Source organism: Bacillus rossius, chromosome 10, assembly GCF_032445375.1.
Source record: "Bacillus rossius redtenbacheri isolate Brsri chromosome 10, Brsri_v3, whole genome shotgun sequence".
Taxonomy (NCBI): domain Eukaryota; kingdom Metazoa; phylum Arthropoda; class Insecta; order Phasmatodea; family Bacillidae; genus Bacillus; species Bacillus rossius.
The window spans coordinates 45793396-45799439 of NC_086337.1; positions in this window are offsets into that span (position 1 = coordinate 45793396).

Sequence of the window (6044 nt, forward strand, 5' to 3'; positions counted from 1 at the left end):
ACAAGCTCTTTTATTATTAGAGAATTCAGAACTTACATCGCCTTACCACGCACATACATATGCTTAAGGTGACCGGGACCTTCAAGTATTTAGCTTGGCTCCGAACTGATTGGTGTGAAATCTTTTTTGATATCGCATCTAAGGGGTTGGAATCGACCTAGTGATGAGCGATACGCGTGATCGAACACGTCTACCGAGAAACCTCTCAATATACACTAAGCATGAAATTGTCTGAATAAATAAATAAATAAATAAACTACTGTAAACCAGTAGAATTTAATTGGAAAAAATATATTAAAAAAAAAAGCCTTCGAAAAAATTCCAAACGAAGCATTTTCGACAGTTTTTCCAGTGAAATTCCACTGATTTGCAGTAGTTTTAACAGGTTCATATTTAGGGTGTAACCGTTCGATATAAGATCAATCATCATTCTCTCTTTACATAACGCAATTCTTGCTGTATGTAGCAATTTTATCATAACGTTTATAGACAACACATTTATGTTCAGGTACCAGGATCATACTCCGACTAGAAGGAAAACATAATTTTGTTTCATCCACTGAAATATGTACCGTAAATTAAGCCAACGATATGTTTAATGGCGACAGCAAAATTATTGCGTAGTGAACAACAAAAAAAATATTTTCTCGTGTTGCCGCTTCAAGTTTGAATAAAACAGTCTCCTACTTTCCTGACGTCATCATCAGGGTGGCAGTAGCATATTAAAGTAGTGTATGTTTACATTGCCCTTTCGATGGCGACTGCAAAGTCAACCGAAACTTCGGAGACCATATTTCTTCCAACTTGTTGCTGCAAACACACACACACAATCCTAAGCTATCCAAACAGTGCCCGCCACCGTTTGTGAAAATTAAATAGAATAATTTTTTAGATAAGAAATTTGGCAGAGGGAATGTTGCACAAAATATTTTGTAACGGCTACCAAACAGCAATTTATTTTTCCTTAAAATGGCGGCTACTTTCGATTACATCACAATACCCTGACTATTCACCGTAAATAATTCCGACCCTGATCAAATCAATCGATTTTGCTGCACCAATCTACGAATTTTAACAGCCGAGGCCGCTTAAGCTAAGTATTTGAACACTAAAAATGTCCTGGTTCAAATTCTAGCTAGTACAAGATAATTGATAATTTTTTTTTTTTTTTTAGAAAAAAAAGTACGTAGTTTGATGCCACTCAAGTAAGAGTGTTTATCAGGCTACTAAACTATAAAATATATAAAAAAACAGTTCATATATTCCAAGTCTTGTGACTTCCTGTTACCGAGTTTAATCTTTCCGATCTATGAATACCCAACCAGCTGATGAAGAAACCACATTTACTCTATACTAATATACTAATAATAATGTAAAAAGAGAGTGAGGTTTTAAAAAAAAAACTCTTAAACTACTGGACCAATTTCAAAAGTTATTTCAATGTTATAAAGCTTCATAATTCCAGTATTTCTAACTAAAACCGGAGAAAAACGACCGTATTGACTGCAATCTTGAATCACGCTGATTAAACTGTTGCAGATATAACATAATAACCGTGTCGCGCCAGTACTTCCCCACGAGTTGGCACGTATTGCACGCTTACATTTGAATTCGAAATACGCACTCCTTCAATATATCCTTAAATATCTTGTGTATGCACCGAAAGCGAATATAATTTCCGGATCTTGTGCCAGTCTTTCAGCAATCATCTTTGCCAACATATCGACGCAAAATTGGTTAAATAAATTTGAAATTTGAAGGCCAGACTGTAAGTAAATATTTTGAACTTGATATTTATTTATATATTATTTTTCTATATTGATTTTTAAAAACTTGCTATGTTAAAAATATTTATCCACCAGTGCGAAGCAGGTTGCTACAACTAATACACACCTAGAAGGAACCATAACTGGGTCCATGGACGCAGATCCGGGAGGTGGCGGGGGGCGGGGTGTGAACCGGGTTCCCCTGGAATTAAGAAGCCCTTCATTGAAGGGCGGCCCCCACTTGCGCTTGCAAAATCGTGATGGTAGAACGGGGTTGATAAAAGTAAACGTCAAAACTTCCTGTATATTTTAAACGTTTTCTGCTTATTGCATGCATAGGCCAACATATGTGTAGCATACAACATACAAGCAACCTATCCATAGATGACTTGTGTCGGTTAAAGCCCACGCACGGCCCTCTTCTCCTCCCCCCCCCCCCCCACGAATTTTTGCGGGCCCCAAACCCCTTGCAAATCCTGCAGATTTGCGCCCCTGACCGGGTCATTATGATACATTGGGAGCAGCAAAACTGAACGCATTTAAGAAAGCGGCCGATTTAAACCCCCATCGAGCGGAGGTATATCAGCATGTTTTCGCTGAGGAAGCAGGTCTGCAAACACGTTAAGCAACGACGTTAACAGCGTCTTGTCAAAAATCGTGGCCTTTGCCAACAACATCTCCCCATTGTTAGACGTTTAGAATTCCGACACTGTTGGGTAGGGTGGTTACGCAATCATTCTAACTGTTCAGAGAATTTCTGCGTCAGCAGAATATTGACCGAGTTCCGAATGTCCTTTTAGTTTACAAAATATATTTTTTCAAACGGCATTTGTGATCGAAATAGTGCTTTCTCCAATGGAGAATGTTTCACTTTACGTTCATTACGCCTCCAATTTATCAACAAAAAAAATAATAATTTGTATCCATATTATTTAAAGTGCCACCAAGGAGCTAAGTGAGTGAAAAAAACTGTGTTCGATACCTATTAAGTATTCGGAACAGGATTTTTCTGGGTGTTATAACTGACAAGAATGGGTGGATTTTTTCTCTTCCTGCTTTTCTACAAGGTGGCTAATAGGAAGATAACTTACAAATTCAACTAAGCGAACAGCTTGCATCACCAGTGCAACTTCCATATTTCCTAATCCGAGATTCGTGCCCAGTATCCACCACCATCACGGGTGGCTTTCACTTGAAACAAATTAGCAAGCCATCGTAAGTTAGAATACATATGTGAAATACCCGCCTATTTTATTAGCCACTAAAGGAATTTTACTATTAAAGATTATATTTTCCTATAAAAGGTCATTTCAGAACCGATGTACAGGTAGTATTGACTGGCATTTAAATGTATTATTAACTAGCTTATGTCCGGCATTCGTTGCAATGCCTCAACCAATTATCCCCCCCCCCCCCCTCATCCTTTTTTTTACTACGCTCTTGACACTTAATGCTACAGAAACAGGTTCCTCTTTTGAATAAGCTTCTCTGCACTAATACTTGTGCCTTGTTAACAGAAGTGTAAACAAATACACACATAAAACAAACAAAACACAAATCTGTTTAAAGTAAGTCAGTAACTCTATGTGAATATCAACAAATTCAGTGTGGTTCATTAAATCAAATTTCCACTGATCAAAAACATTTTAAATAATAGGTAAATTAATTCAAGATGTAGTTTCGGACATACGCGATTACTCATTAAACTGTATGTTATGATAAACCTCAGTATGTTTGTGTCTTCAGAAGGGAATAGATCTATTTCCCGAAACGCCGCAACTGTTCTCTTAGGAATCATATACTGTGTTAGTCTGCACTATCATCGTTGTGGTTTTCAAAAATCTGTTTTTTTTCGCTCAACTGTTGCTTACGGTGTTCGTCTGTGCTGGCATCACTGTTTATTCACATCTCTGGGTACACCTGTGCGTTTCTGTATAGCCGTTGTTTTTTAAATTTTTATCTGTTAAGTTTCATCATTGAGTTGCCGTTGTGTACCGTAAATTTTCTTTATAAATGGAACATAAATCTTCGTGTAAACTTACATATTTGTTAATCTGTACATTTACATGAAAATAACTGTATCACTACAAAATAGTGTTACAATTTATGCTTCGTGTTGCCCCAGTACTTCCAATAATCCAGTTGTTTGAATAGCTTTCCAGTGTTAGCTGCGCAAGTTAAGCACGGTAAAACAAAAGAAAGCCAAAAGTAATATAATAAAAGTTAACTTATCTGTGGCTTTAAAACCAAATAAATAAAATGTTTATACAATAACTTCATGCTTGTAAGCACACACATATTTAAACTAAACACAATCTTTTATTTTACTTTATTTAAAAATAACTTTACCATCGACCGTGCAAGCTCTTACATATGTTTTTACTAGTCTATATTTTTATATACCTAATTATTGTACAGCGGAACTGTAAGTTTGTTTGCAGGTAATCAACAAAAAAATTGCCAGACTAGTTATACAAATTATATTTCACTGTTATGAAATTACATAATTCACGCTGAACGAACAACATAGGAACACATAAATTTGTTCGTTACCGATGTTAGATGTTACTGCACGTGTTAATGACACACGAAACTACAGTAAACTCGTGGAATAACATCATGTCAGTGTTAAGAAGACTGCAAGTATCCGCTCTACCACTCTGGTTCTGGGGTAGAGCGCCTGCCTTGTGACTTGTAGGACCCGGGTTCGCGCCCCGGCTCCTCCAAGGCGGATTGCCCAGATAAAATGGTGGCATTTTCTCTGGTAGGAATACAATCCCTTGTAACAAGTCAGGCTACCAAAGAAACGGTGGGTGGAACAGAAAAAAACCTTCCAGGTGGCTCCCAATTGGGGAGCCCGTTTCTTTTCTTGGGCTCCCCATGCGGTGGCCATTCCGGGGGTTTCTCCGGGGGAACGGAGTTTTGCAAAAAAAAAAAAATAGTTTTGTAGCGTTTTAGTTTTTAGTAACTGTAGCATTATCATTCCACCATGTCTATAAATAAAGATGAAACCAACATATATATAAGTGTGTATCAGTCAGTGAGTTGTATACCGATTTTGTGTGTTCAACCATTTATCAGTATATGTATATTTTCTTGACGTATTATTGACAGTTAAATTTTAGTCACAATCTATTGACTTTGTTATGTAGTATTTTAGAATTTTTTAACGGAAAACATATTTATAGGTAGGCCTACATTACTTTTTTTCCTAAAAATATTAATTCTGAAAAATCACATAGTTTTCAATCAGGAAGATCGTCTTTAACACGCCCTTTTTTTTAATATGTGTGTTTGTACCAGTATAAATCCAGATGTAAATAAAATCTTCTATTTATTTATACCTGAGCAAATCCTTTGATACTTTCCAACGAAATCTTATGATTAAAAAATTATCAAATTTAGGTCTCATCAAGCAATGCGTGGTACCGGTTTAATTATCTTACAAATAGAAGCTTTTCAGTCAAATTTGCACATTCAATTTAATGGTATTAGGTGTTCCGCAAATGATAATCCAAAACTGTAATCAGAATTGATCAAGAAAAGATGCTGATGAAAAAAAAAATTATTGGAAAATATGTTTGTGATACTATTCAGCAAGATATTTCAACTGTTCGGATCTGGTTTTCAAGTTAACAAACGTCTCTGAATTACGATAATTTATTGTATAACCTTTAGTCAAAAACTAATTTAATTAATCAGAATTATCACATAGTAAGTAATTACATTAAACGTGGTGTCCTATTTTAAGACCTTCGAGTTATATTGGATGCCAAGCTTTTTTTTCACCAACATGTAGATAATAAATAGCTACCATTAGCAGTACATGAAGATCTTTCTGTGCATTTAATGATTTTAATTAGAAAAGAATTGAAAGTATGCAGAAAAAGTTCTTAAATTAATATTTAAAAATTTCAGGCATTAAAATTGTTTTGAATATTCTACATTCCTATATAACCTATTTGCATTTTCTATTTTTATTATATACATTTTATTACAATTTTTGTTGGTTCAGACATAATGACTCGGTTTGGATTAAGAAGTGACACTTTTAAAACCATTAGGAACTACAAATCGAGTAAAAAATTATAGCTCCTTTTAAATAATTTTCATTGGTAAAACTTTTGTAATCTACATATTTATTTTGTATACACCATTTTAGTTTCGGTTTAATATTTTTGTGAAAACCAAAGTAACCAATTGGTTAACATGAACTTTATCAATCTGTGTGTTGTTTTGTTTCGTGTTTTGTCGCATTGATGTGTTTTTGTTGTTATT